The sequence below is a fragment of the Saccopteryx leptura genome, chromosome 6 (assembly GCF_036850995.1).
Source record: "Saccopteryx leptura isolate mSacLep1 chromosome 6, mSacLep1_pri_phased_curated, whole genome shotgun sequence".
In the NCBI taxonomy this organism is placed as follows: Eukaryota; Metazoa; Chordata; class Mammalia; order Chiroptera; family Emballonuridae; genus Saccopteryx; species Saccopteryx leptura.
Window position 1 is genome coordinate 55716046 of NC_089508.1, and position 14202 is coordinate 55730247.

The following is a 14202-nucleotide window of genomic DNA, read 5'->3' on the forward strand; positions in this document are numbered from 1 at the left end:
AAATGGTAATTCTTATCACCACTGAGAATTAAGTTCAGATTGCTATCATTTATATAAAACCCCACCCCCAAACCCAGCACAATTAAAGTAGATATGGCTCAGAAATGCACACATACTTGCTAAAACTGAAAACAAAATAGAAGGCAATGTTCAATGCAAAATACAAGATAATGATTACCTTTTATGAGGAGACAGGGGCACAAATGAGAGGAGACAGATTGGATTTGTTCTCAGGCAGAGTGTTTTATAAGGAGAGAAAAAACTTTACTCTTGAATGTTGTTTTAGCAGGTCTAATAATTAAATCAACAGACAAATTTACAAGGGGAAATAACCAAATTTAATTACGTATGTATATATGGGAACCCCACATAACTGAGAGAGTCAAAGACCCTCATACATGAGAGGTTCAGTGACAGAAACAAAAATGAGGTGTGTATGACATTCTGAGCTATGGATGAGGTTAAGTGTCCGGGGCTTTAGAAGGTCATTGCAGAAAGATAAGAAGAGCAGATGTGCAGGAATTAGAGGTTGGCTCTGCCATATAGCTAGGTCAAAAAAAAAAGTTACTTCTGGTGGTAACTCTTATGATGGGCAAGGGGCCTAATTTAAAATTTTTAAGGGACAGCTACAAGTTTCTGGTGAGTCCTCAGGGTCTTGGTTGCCTTTAGCTCAAAATAATCCAGGTGGCTGGCCCTGGCCGGTTGGCTCAGTGGTGGAGCGTCGGCCTGACGTGCAGGAGTCCCAGGTTCGATTCCCGGCCAGGGCACACAGGAGAGGAGCCCATCTCCATCTCCACCCCTCCCCCTCTCCTTCCTTTCTGTCTCTCTCTTCCCCTCCCGCAGCCAAGGCTCCATTGGAGCAAAGATGGCCCGGGCACTGAGGATGGCTCTGTGGCCTCTGCCTCAGGCACTAGAATGGCTCTGGATGCAACAGAGCGGCGCCCCAGAGGGGCAGAGTGTCGCCCCCTGGTGGGCGTGCCAGGTGGATCCCGGTGGGGCGCATGCGGGAGTCTGTCTGACTGCCTCCCCGTTTCCGGCTTTGAAAAATGCAAAATAATAATAATAATAATAATAATAATCCAGGTACCACAGAGACATATCTCGAGGTGACTCATTCTGAACCCCTATAGTTTATTATTATGCTTTATAATTTATGAGTATGCTAAAATTTTCTTTTCTTTTTCTTTTTTTTTCAGAGAGAGAGGGATAGACAGGGACAGACATGCAGGAACGGAGAGAGATGAGAAGCATCAATCATTAGTTTTTCATTGCGCGTTGCAACACCTTAGTTGTTCATTGATTGCTTTCTCATATGTGCCTTGACCGCGGGCCTTCAGCAGACCGAGTAACCCCTTGCTGGAGCCAGCGACCTTGGGTTCAAGCTGGTGGGCTTTTTGCTCAAACCAGATGAGCCCACGCTCAATCTGGCGACCTCGGGGTCTCGAACCTGGGTCCTCTGCATCCCAGTCCGACGCTCTATCCACCGCGCCACCACCTGGTCAGGCCATTTTTCTTTTCTATGTATTAAATACTATGTCCATTTCTTCTTTACTTAAAATAAGAAAGAAACCATGTCTGCCCTCGGGTGCTCCCAGTCTACTGCTGAGGTCTGAGTGGAAATCATGCTCCTCTTCCCTCTGGGCTTCAACCAACTGGGAAACAGACCCAGAGCTAGAAGGATCGGCTTTCTTGTTGGCCGAGGATTGGAGAGAGTGGAGGCCAAATGGTTTCCTTCTCCTTTCTCCCTTGATCCAGAGGGACAGATGCAAACTGGAGGGCCCCTGCTGACCTCTTCCCGAGTGGCAGGGCCTAGTTGGTGGAGGAGGGGGCAGAGGAGAAGCCACTGAAGGGAAAAGGGGGTGGAGGCTTTCCTTCCTGGGGAGTGGAGTAGAAGTCCCCTGGATGAGGCCCACAAACCACTGGGATGCTCAGAGCAAGAAGTGACAAATGCTGCAGGGGGGCCAAGAGCAGGCGAGCCCTGCGGGCAGAGTGGTTTGCAGAGGCTTCCCAGAGGAGGCCTCAAATAGTTTGCCTCCACATGAAAGATGGTTGGGATCTGGCCCAGTAGGGGGGAAATGGTGAGTATTCATACCCAGAGGCTAGAGCAGTGAGATCGAGTAGGGGGCTGAGGTCTGAGTTGGGGCTTCTGTGAGCTCCATGGGACAGAACTGGCCCTTTTGTGAACACCAAGGGCGTGTCACCTGGGAACAAGTGCAGCAGAGGGGTCACCAGGCAGGACCAGAGAGGCAGGATCAGGGGAGGGCCTGACTAGGAGCAGGGAGAACCTTTTTCTTGTCTCCTCCCTACATGTGAGAAAATTCTTCCAGAGGCTGATTCCTGGGCAGGCACTGGGAGACAGGAGGAGGCACAGGGGTCCTACCCTAAGGAGGAGTCCCTACCTTACTCCCCAGGCAGACAGGTGACCTGGGTTTGTGACCTGGGGGCCTGCCAGCTGCTTGATGTTGAGCAAGGAGCAAGAGGAGTCATGTTCAGGGAAAACCTACTTCCTCTGTGTTAGGGTCTTATTTCCTGTGCATCATTTTCTTTCTTTTTTTCTTTTTCTTTCAGAGACAGAGAGAGAGTCAGAGAGAGGGATAGATAGGGACAGACAGACAGGAAAAGAGAGAGATGAGAAGCATCAAGCATCAGTTTTTTGTTGTGACACCTTAGTTGCTCATTGATTGCTTTCTCATATGTGTCTTGATGGGGGGGGGGGCTACAGCAGACCGAGTGACCCCTTGCTCGAGCCAGTGACCTTAGGTCCAAGCTAGTGAGTTTTGCTCAAACCAGATGAGCCCGCACTCAAGCTGGCGACCTTGGGGTCTTGAACCTGGGTCCTTCTGCATCCCAGTCTGACACTCTATCCACTGCACCACTGCCTGGTCAGGCTCATTTTCTTTAATTGTACTTAATCCTAACAACCACTCTGTGAAGTGGGCATTAATATCTCCCATTCATAGATGAAGACTTTGAGGGTCAAGAAAGGTAAATCACAATCCAAAGTCAGGTAGGTGGTAGGCGATGCCACCTGCATTGGGAGAACCCAGTTCTGTCTGCCGCTGAAGGTGATGCCCTTTCCATTATGCTGCTTTACTCTTCTGGGCCTCAGATTTCCCCTTATGTAAAATGGGAATAACATCTACATCCTGGATTTGTTATGAAAACTAATTGCACAACGTGGCACAGAGGTTGGCTTCCCTTTTAAGTCTCAGGTGCAGCGTCAGGCTGCACCCTGAGGTTGACTGTACCTCTCTGGGTTTGGCTGTTCTCAGCTACGTTCTGGGCAGGGACCTGTCCCAGAGGGCAGGATCATGAGTTACACAGCTTATTTCACATTATTAATTCTCTCATGTTCCTAATAGTTAAATTCCCCCCCCCCTCACTGAGTATAGGAGGAGTCTCCTTCCCCATTTCTGCTCATTCACACCAAGGCTGAGCTCATACTGGGACTCTCTCGTGAGTTAGAGACTCACACTCTTGACCTGAAAGCCAGTTGTTTGCCACAGGCAGTGACTAAGACACCAGAGTGGACCCGCAGAGCCATGAGGTTAGAAGAGTACTGTAACCCCTCAAACCGCCAGAATGGGCCCCAGTGCTGTGTCTGCCTCCTTATAGACACTGTGGCTTCAGTAAGCTTTCATTTAAAGCGCCAGTGGACCTTATTTTCAAAGCTACTTTACAGTTCGATTTGGTTTGATCCTACTTAATTAGATTGAATTTCTCTCAACAGTTAAGAGGCAGGTGCTAGGCAAGTCTAGTGTGTTTAGATTGCTGAAGCTCAGATTCCCCAGAAAGCAATCTTGTTAGGGATGCCATGTACAGAAATGGTGCCTAATTCAGAGATATTATATTTTAATCAAGACAAGAGATGGGACTTGAAAGCCATGTGAGTTTTTTTTATTATTGAGGAGTCTAGTTCTCTGCCTGTTGTATTTCACCAGGGAGAATAATTCACACCTCCCCCAAAACAGGACCTGCCACAGAGGGCTGCTCCTCCACTGTAGTTTATAAACACGTGTGTTTATGTCTCTGCAGAGCTGGAAATGGAAAACCAAGGGAAAAAATGCAAATCAAGGGGGTAAAACAAACATAGTCAAAGCTGTTCCCTCTAGCATTCTCACAACTGGAAAATTCCCATTCTGACAGCCTGGTTAGTTTTTAATATATTGAACATATATCTTCATCTCTTTTGAGTAAGCCATACTGACCACAAAACAGTAAGGAAGAAGAGATAGGTATCAGGGTTAGCAGGTAAAAAGAAAATGAGTTAAACTAGTCAATTGCCGGAGAAACTACATGTGTCAGTGGGGACCTTACAAAGAGAGACAAAACAAGATGAAGAAAACCCCCCCCAGCAGAACTGAAGAATGTTTACATTCTTGCAACCACAAATGTGAAGTGAGCTCAGAACCCAGTGGGAGTTTAACAAAACAGAGCTGAGACGGAGGTGGCAGCTGCTCTGTATGGAGTCCCATCCTGGTTGCCCTGGCAATGAAACCTCTGCCTTGCAGTAACCAAATCAGTTTGAGAAGAAATTCACAAGCACAAGAGACTTTGTGGATCCACAGACTTGGGTTTCTCTCTCCAGTTTTGGCCTCGTGAATGTAGAAAAGTGATAACAGAAGTGGTGTGTGTGTGTGTGTGTGTGTGTGTGTGTGTCCCCGCCCCTTTTACCTGCTGGCACTACTGCCTGGCAGGACACTTCAGGAACCCAGCACTGGGTAGTGTCAGGAGCTTAACCTCCTGGGGGCCTGCCTGAGGGGCTTGGATGGGGGACTTCTAGCTCTGTCACTTGGAGAGGAGTGAGAGAGAGGAGAGCCTGAGTCCACTCATTAGCTAGCTAATTAATTCTCAAGCATCATGAAGATGGCATGGAGAAGACACAATGAATGGAAAAGACACAATGAATGAGATGAGACCATGTCCCCAAGGGGAGGGAAAGCAGATGCATATACAGGACTGGTTGTGATATGAGCCACCTTCTGATGAGCAAACAAAGCAGTAATTCCTCTTCAGTATTCTTTTTCTGAGATAGGCCATGTTTTTATAGAAAAAAATCTTAACAAATGTAAAAAATAAAAGTCACTTCATATTACCCCACCCAGAGAAAAGCATCATTAACATTTTGGAGTGTATCCTTTTCAGACTTTTATCTCATGCAGATATATCCATGAGCTCAATATATGTGCTTTCTATATAGATATTCATTTTTCTGAAACAATTATATTAGATATAGGATTTTACCTTTTGGCATCTCACAACACACCATGAACATCTTTTCAATGAACACGTATATATTAGCATCAATGTATTTAATACTGTATTATATTCATTATTTGACCTTAAAATATTTTGGTTAATCAAGGTGGAGAGCTGGGGGATTCCTGTCCTTTCCCTCAGGTCAACCGAGGGGGGCCTTCAATGACAACACTTGGAGAACTTGAGATGTGTTTTTCACAGTTTTTGGAGCCAGCATTGGTGTCAGATCCTGCCTAAGAAATCTAAAGGACAAGTGCAGGCTGGCTGGCAACAGATGGACAAGATGAAGGTGTGGGGATCAGCCTCCAGTCCCAGGGTTGCTGGGCTGAGGATGTGTGAGCATTACTGAGAAACAAGTGGCTTGGCGATTGTATCAACCTAAAGCTTACAGTGGGTAAAGGAGCTCAGACTTTACTTCGATGCTAATGAGGACCCCCTGGGAGGCTGAGAAGGAGAAGGATGTTGGCAGAGCCTTGCTGTAGGACAGTGGTTCTCAAACTTTTTGAAGTCGGGGCACATTTAAAATCCTACAAATAATTGTAGGCATACTATATACAAATTTCTGAGAGATATGTTACAATAATTAAGTCAAATATTAAAGAAAAAAATATAAAGTCCAAGCTTGCTTTTATGGTAATTAAACAAAATAAATATGGCAAAATTAAATTTATTCTGACATTAAAAAACATTTTTATGTTATATATATATATATTTTTAAGATTTTATTTATTCAATTTTCAGAGAGGAGAGAGAGAGAGAGAGAGAAAGGGGAGGAACAGGAAGCATCAACTCCCATATGTGCCTTGACCAGGCAAGCCCAGGGTATCGAACAGGCGACCTCAGCATTCCAGGTTGACGCTTTATCCCACTACGCCACCACAGGTCAGGCCTATGTTATATTTTTTGAGTTATGCTTTTTAGAATTCGTAAGAAAGAAGGGGTTAAAAAATAAAAAAACAACAAAAAAGTTACCTTTTTATATATATAGATACATTCTTAGTAACATTTAGTAAATTCGGCAGGTCCTAGCACAAATGTGTTAAGTTTTTTTATTCTTGTGTTTATGAGAAACATGAGCCTGATGTGTCCTAGCGATTTCTTCAATGTTTGGGCATATATTTGAAAGGCAAACTCTCATTTCCTCGTCAATACATTCAAGAATTCCTCTCTTTTTACTCTTAATTGTGTTGAGTATAGAAAACCCCCACCATATATATCATCTTAACTTTATATTTACACCAAACAAAGGATAGAAGAAACTTGCCTCCAGTCTTTCCGGGGAACATGGGAGGTAGTGTAAACAATCCAGCACCACAGATTAACAGCTTTTTGCAACCTAATCAGGCAAGTGAGGTGGGGGGTTGGGCAGACTGTCAGCTTACAGCCAATTCCCCACGCCTCTGTCCCTCAAAAATCTAAACTCCAGCCCTGGCCGGTTGGCTCAGTGGTAGAGCGTTGGCCTGATGTGCAGAGGTCCCGGGTTTGATTCCCAGCCAGGGCACACAGGAGAGGCACCCATCTGCCTCTCTACCCCTCCCCCTCTCCTTCCTCTCTGTCTCTCTCTTCCCCTCCCGCAGCCAAGGCTCCATTGGAGCAAAGATGGCCCGGGCGCTGGGGATGGCTCCTTGGCCTATGCCCCAGGTGCTAGAGTGGCTCTGGGTGCGGCAGAGCGACGCCCCAGAGGGGCAGAGCATCGCCCCCTGGTGGGCAGAGCGTCGCCCCTGGTGGGCATGCCGGGTGGATCCCGGTCGGGTGCATGCGGGAGTCTGTCTGACTGTCTCTCCCCGTTTCCAGCTTCAGAAAAAAAATACAAAAAAAACCCCCAAAAAACTAAACTCCAAAAACCCTGCTGGTTTTTTGGTCCCCAACAGGCACATATTTCTCTGGAATACCATAGGGCACACCTGGAAATCTTCTAGGGCGCACCAGTGTGCCCTGCGCACACTTTGAGAACCACTGCTGTAGGAGATGGATCTGCTAATTGTGCATAAAACAACTGGAGGCAGGGGAGACAAAAATACAGGAAGTAAATTCAGCAGCTGTTACCCAAGTCTGAAGACAAATGTTTTCTCCTCCAGGGGTGTTCAAGGATCTGAGTCCAAGTCTGACCTCTACTATCGGTGAACTTCAATCAGTCAGTTACTTCACTTTCCTGAGCCTTAAAACCTCATTTGTAACAAGGGCTGAAAAACAGCCCCAAGGGTTAATGCCAATGCTTTGAAGTTGCTAAAGGTGGTGGTTGTACAGCATCATGAACAGTACTAAATGCTGCTGAATTGTACATATTGTAATAGTTCATTCTATGTTATATGAATTTCACCTTAATTAAAAAATAAAAACAACTCCAAGGGGTTGTTGTGAGAATTAAGAAAGCATGGTGGGTGTGTTTTTGTCATATGTGGGCAAATGTGAATTGCGTTAACCCTTCTCGGCCTGGAGTCCTTCACAGGCTTAGGGCAAAAATTTATCTGAGTCCCTTTAAGGCTTCCAGGCTTGTGGTTGACGTTGGTTACTAAAATCTCACTCACTGTACAGTTTATAGTTTCAATACAGGCATACTTCAAAAATATTGTGGGTTTGTTTCCAGACCCCTGTAACAAAGCGAGTGTTACAATAAATCGATTAGTAATCTTTTCGCTGGTGGAGGGTCTTGCCTTCCATTTGTGAAAAATGTAACACCTGTGTGAAGTGCAATAAAGTGAAGCACAATAAAACTAGGTGTGCCCGTGTCCTTCCTCCTGGGCCTGCTGCTTCTGCACAGAGTGGGCCGTGCCTAGCTGCTCAGGCACAGCTGAGCAGGGGTAGGGCCGAGAGGAGATGCCTGATGGCCAGTTGATGGCCGTGGGAGGTGGTATAACTGGTTCTCAGTAACTTTTCTGGGGCTTCCCTTGCCTGAGTCATCACCATTTGGCTCCTGCCATAGCTGCATCTGGGTGCTGCTGGCATGGCAGTGTCTCTCCCTGCTTCAGGCAGGGGCAGTCTCAGTGTGGGTGCTATACCCAGTTTCCTTAGGCAGCACTCAGCCAGGCCCACTGTGAGGACCCCAAGGGGCAGCTGTGTCTGTTTGGGGTGGGGGTTGTCCCCCCCATTCCAAGGCTCTCATGGATGTGACTGACCACTCAGGCAGCCGGCAGTTTCTCTCCCACCACCCCACTAACATCTAGTTCTCTTTTAAGAGTCCCTTCCTGTGTCCTCACAGCTCCCGGTCCTTTAGCTGCCCAGGGTGAAGCCATTTTGCTGGACTCTGATTCCCAGCTTGCTTTCCTACTGGCCACTAGTAACGAGAAGCATTTAAATCCCCCCACCCCCCGCCATATGCTCAATTTTTCATTGATGCCAGGCAAATGTTTTCTTTCAGTGACTCAACAAGGACGGATGATGTACATGATTTATGGCTCCTCCCTCGTTTGTCCCTGGCCTGTTACGGTCATTTTGTGATGGACTCTAGAAAACCAGTCATTGGGGAAAAACGAATGGCGCGCGCGAGAGAGAAATAACAGATATTGTTAGCTTTTGTCCCTGGGCCAGCCCTTGTCAGCTGAAAGCACACCCACCAGCCCCTGAGACGCCTACTTGCCAGCACTTTAGACATTCTGGCTCCTCTGGATGGAGCTGTCATCGAAGATGTGTACAAATGTGAGGGTTTTTTCAAGACTGAAATGGAAGAGACCCAGAGGCCTGTCTCAAGCCTCCCCCAACCCAGGTAAAGCTAAAAGTGCTTACAGATGCTGAAATCACAGTATGTATAAAAGATGAGAGAGTTTCCTCTACCTGCAGTAACCTCCTCCTTCTCTTTTCTGCGTGAAGAACTCCCACTGATTTGTCCAAGCCCAGCCCAAGTGCTACACTTCTGAGAGGCCTCACCCAAGCCCTGAGGAGCGGTCCGGACCTCTCTTCTGTGTGCCCCTTGGGGTGTGCCCAGGGTCCATGGGATATCAGGTGTGGAAGGACAGAATGGAATAGCACAGCGCCTTTCCCCTCTGCCCTGCAGGAGTGTCCTGTGAGGGCACAAACATTGTGTGTTCATGTGAACCGGTGCTATAAGCTACAAAGCACCGTGTTAATGATAATTTTTATCTGGCTGGGTATAGTTAGTTGCTTGTACCTGTTCCTGAACTGTGAGCTCTTTGATGACAAGACTGCTTTATTATTATTATTATTTTTTTTAAATATGGCCTCAACACTTTACATAATGCTGGGCACAAAAGTAGGCACTTGACAGACGCGCCAGCAGGGAAGCTGCTTTACCCACACCCACAGCCTGGCCTGGACAGCTGGCACCTGGCTCTATACAGTAGTAGCCCAGCAGTTAGCTCTGCCCATACTGAGGCCCCTGGCTGGCTCTTCCTTTGAGACTCCCGTGACCCTGTTTGCCTTCCCCTGCTCTCAGTAGCTCTTGCTACCAACTTTTCCAGACTCCTGGCCCCTCCCACTTGCTCCCCCAGCACTTGACCACGGCCTCGCTCTTCAGCTTCTCCTCCCACCTTCCTGGTGGGTTCGCAAACTGGACCTGCCACCACCTCCCCAGTGCCGACTGCTGCTTGAGTGACCCTGGTTTTGTCTTATGAAGCCAGGCTTTGGGCCTCATGTGTGACCCAGAGCTCAAAACACTTATATCAGAGTAAGAAAAAACATCAGTGTTGCGAACTGATGGGTCAGCAGTCAGGTCCCGGCTCAGGTACTTACTAGCTGTGTGACTGTGACCAGGTGCTGAACTCTTAGAATCTCAGTTGTTTTATCTGTACATGGAGATTAAAAGATTAAAACACACACACACACACACACACACACACACACACACACACACACACACACCCCTAATGCATAGAGTCGCTGTGGGGAGTAAATACTGTGACACACATTAAGCCTCTGGCCTTGTGCCTGACACATGGCAGATTCTCAATAAGTATCAGTTTCCTTCCTTTCCCCTTTTCAGCTAAGTCTCTTCCAAATCTAAAAGTCCATGAGCCTTTGAAACACATGCTCCCACGTTAAGCTACAATTTGAGAAGGTCACCAAGTTGCTAGAAAGTTTATCTTCCCAGAGGGACAAGGATCTCAGGCAACCTCTGTGTCCCATGTATCCCTGGAGCACATTTCTCAGCCCCTGTCCAAAGTCCGGCAGATGAGGAGGGGGTGTCGCAGGTGTTCAGAACGCACAAGGCCCCTGACACAGGAGATGGAAGCAGGATCAGTCCTCAGGGAAGCAAGGAGTGAGCGGCAGCTCCGGGAGGCCTGAGAGTGACCCAGGGCTCAGACGGAGGACGCTGACCCAAGAGCAGACGAATCTGTACACAACTGGGAGCAAAGGGCTCGGAACCCTCTGTGTGCGTGGGAGTGAAGTCTGCAGCCTCAACACAGACTCCCGTGGAAACCGGGGAAGAACCTAGCCAGCACTTGCCCTGGCCCTCTTTTTCAGACCAGTGAAACGAAGTGGGTACATTTTGGAGGCGCCACACTGAACAGAAAGGTGGTAGCAGTGGAGGGGCAGGCAGCCAGTAGCATCAGCCTGCTGCTGTCCCTCAGAGCAGGGGGTCAGAGAGGGGTCCCAGGGCCAGCAGCGTCAACGCCACCTAGGTTGGTTAGAAGTGCAGATCGGCAGGTCCCCCCCACCCTCCCGGGGCTACTGGATCAGAAACTCTGGGGCTGGGACCAAGCTGTCTGTATTCTAATAAGCCCTCTGGGAGATTCTGATGCTCGCTCAAGTGTGAGAACCATGAACCATAGACTTGATGGGTACTTTTGTTCATGAACCTGAGATTTCCTTCCTTCTTTGAAGTGGTGGGAGATGGCATGACTCCGGGAGGGTCAGAACTTTCAGAGACAAGATCTGAGTTCAGATCCTAGCTCTGCTCCCTAAGTGGCACTGTGGCCTTGGACAAATCTGTTTACCTCTCTGAACCCTGATATCTTCAAGTATATATAAAAAAAATCTCCCTTGCAGGATTAGGTGGTTAGGTTTAAAGAGAATGTATGAGAAGTATTTAGCAGAGAGCCGGCACATAGTAGGTGTTTATCATCACCATGACTGGGAAGAAGCCCCTGGGTGAGTAAGAACCATAGATGCATCTAAGGAAAATCACCAGGCCACACAGGGCACATCTTGTCCCACGAGTGTTTAACAAGTCACTCAGTATGTTACTTGATGCCACTTGTCACCTGGCTACATCCTCATCAAGTTACAATGACTTAAAGATTATAATTACTTTCAAATTTGATTAGAAACTAACTTCCCTACCTAAATTGGATATACCCGGTGAAACCCCAAGGTTCTCATTGTAATATAACCTAGATGTTTCCCACTTTCCCTTTTCCTTTTAGATAAGTTCCTTACGCACACAAAGCACTAGGCAAATATTTGTTGAGTGTTGAATGAACGGATTGACTCAATCTGATTTGAAAATGCCCAACTGTTGTGTAACATACGGAAACAGATCTGTGACCAGGCTTTAGCCTCCCGGAAGCATGGCGGGACCAGCCGTAGTACCCACATGGTAATATGTTGAAATTTGGGGAAATCAGGCAGTGAGGGGAACTGTAAGAGATCAGGTTGGCTGGGGCAGGAGATGTAGGTGGTTTTCTGAATTTTGCAAAGGCCTTTTATGATGAGATGACTAATGGCCCTCAATCCCTTGGTGTCCACATGTCCATGCCTGCTGCAGCCTTACCCTTGCTAGCAAGTCAGGGGTCCAGCAGCTTCTATAACACAGAGCCAAGGAATCAAAGCACCGCACGCAGCCTGCCAGATTTGCTTCCCGGGGGTGTAAATGTAAACATTGTCCCTCTGATTTGGGCTGAAAGACTTAAATCACACCCACAGCATCTTTCACCTGCAAATGCTGCCGCAGTCACCTTGTGGGCTTCCCTACTTCTACCCTGATCTTCTCCATTCATCCTCCCCATTGTCTACAACATATATTTTATCATTCACTGCCCGCTTGCTGCTTACAGCATGAAGTCCCAACACGTTGGCAGGGCAGTCAAGGTCCTTTGCGATTTGGTCCCAATTTACACGTACAGCTTTACTGCCCATAGTCAGTACCTTGGCCACACCTAACTCCTGCCTGCTAGAGCAGGCATAATTATAGAACAGTTATCAAAATTAAGAAATTAACTTTGATGCCAACTATTTTAATATACAGATCTTTTTAGATTTCACAAATTATCCTGATAAAGGTTTTATTTATCTATCTATCTATCTATCTATTTATTTATTTAAGTGAGAGGCAGTGAGACAGGCTCCCACATGTGCCTTGATGGGGATCCACCCCACAAGCCCCTACTGGGCGGTGCTCTGCCCATCTAGGGCTGCTGCTCAGTTGCTCAGCAACCAAACCAGTTGAGTGCCTGAGGTGAGGCCAGGGAGCCATCCTCAGTGCCCATGGCCAACTTGTTACAGCAATTTGAGCCATGGCTATGGGAGGAGAAGAGAGAGAGAGAGAGAGAGAGAGAGAGAAAGAGAGAGAGAGAGAGAGAGGAGAAAGAGGGGGAGGGTGGAGAAGCAGATGGTCGCTTCTCCTGTGTGCCCTGACTAGAATTTGAATCAGGACTTCCACACGCCGGGCTAATGCTCTACTGCTGAGCCAACTGGTCAGGGCCCTAATAAAATTTTTTATAACAAAGGAAAATCCCAGATCATGCATTGCATTTATTTGTCATCTCTCTTTAGTATCCCTTAAACTAGAACAGTCCTTTGTGGGGGTTTTTTTGGTCTTTCATTGTCATTGACATTTTTGAGGGGTCTAGGCAGTTATTTTACAGGAAGTGCCTCAATTTGGGTTTGTTCACTGTTTCCTCATGAGGGGTTCACGTTGTAAGAGTTAGTCAGATATCCCGGGGTGCTGCTGTGTTCATTTTGTGTCATAGCAGGAGGCATATAATGTTGTTTCATTCTGGTGGTGTTACATTGGTCACCTGGTTGATTTGTTTATATGTATGACTCCTTCCCCAGGCCACAAAGCCCTTCTCAAGATCAAGGATGGGGCTCAACCCAATGTCCAGTACCTGAAGATGTGAAGCTGCAGAGAGGGGAGAGTAATAAACACAAAATCAGCCTGGCTCTGTGGCTGCTTCTCAGCTACGCTTCACAGCAGCGCCATAATTTAGTTGTTTGTGCTCGGTTTACGGGTACACTCAGGGAAAATAACTAATTTGCCTAAGGGCACTTGACTGGTAAGTAGCAGATCCAGATTCTAATTTAGATCTTTTCTCCACTTCCCATAACACTAATGCTCTGGAGACAATGGACAGTCAACAGCACCCACTGTTCAAGAAAATGTTTTAAATGGAAAAATCTAACACCAAGATCATCAAAACACTTAACACTCTCCTACATCAGTGAGGATGATTTTTATTCATTTATCCCATCAACAAATATTTATGGTGGATCTACTGCATAGCAGTAGATAATAGGGATGTAGTAGTGAACAAATTGCTTACAACATAGTGTAGCGGGACTCTGCCATTACCAGCAAATCCAACTCAAGCGGCTTGAACAATAACAAGAAGGCTACCTGGGCCCTGGCCAGTTGGCTCAGTGGTAGAGTGTCGGCCTGGCATGCAGGAGTCCCGGGTTCAATTCCCGGCCAGGGCACTGAGGATGGCTCTGTGGCTTCTGCCTCAGGCACTAGACTGGCTCTGGTCACAACAGAGCGATGCCCCGGATGGGCAGAGCTTCGCCCCCTGGTGGGCGTGCCAGGTGGATCCTGGTTGGGCGCATGCGGGAGTCTGTCTGACTGCCTCCCTGTTTCTGGCTTCGGAAAAATACAAAAAATAAAAAATAAAAAAAATAAATTAATTAATTAAAAAAAAAAGAAGGCTACCTGTAGAGAAGCTCCAGGGTTGACTGAGCAGATCAAAGATATCAATGCTAAGATTTGTGTTCTCTAGAATTCTTTTAGTTTTCTCTTTGAGGATATAAGATGTTTGCCTTTGTTTTAAGCAA